The following is a 418-nucleotide window of genomic DNA, read 5'->3' on the forward strand; positions in this document are numbered from 1 at the left end:
GAGCAATAGCAAGCCATATCCATCATCTTCTCAGCAACAGACAGAGAATTCTGAACAAAACACTACTAATTTAGCCAATATAGTCTCTGATCTGTCAAAGGCCACTTTCAGTTTCATGAATGAAACAAGATCCTCCATTAGAAATTTAGAGGCACAAGTGGGCCAGCTGAGTAAGAAAGTCATTGAAACTCCTCCCAGTATTCTCCCAAGTAATACAGAAAAGAATCCAAAAGGAGAGTGCAAGGCCATTGATTTAGTCAATATGGCCGAATGCACAAGGGAGGAGGAGGACGAAAATCCTAGTGAGGAAGACCTCCTGGGACGTCCCTCAAGCAAGAAGGAGTTTCCTATTAAGGATCCAAAGGAATCTGAGGCTCATATAGAGACCATAGAGATTCCATTAAATCTCCTTCTGCCA

This window comes from Arachis duranensis, chromosome 10, assembly GCF_000817695.3.
Source record: "Arachis duranensis cultivar V14167 chromosome 10, aradu.V14167.gnm2.J7QH, whole genome shotgun sequence".
Taxonomy (NCBI): domain Eukaryota; kingdom Viridiplantae; phylum Streptophyta; class Magnoliopsida; order Fabales; family Fabaceae; genus Arachis; species Arachis duranensis.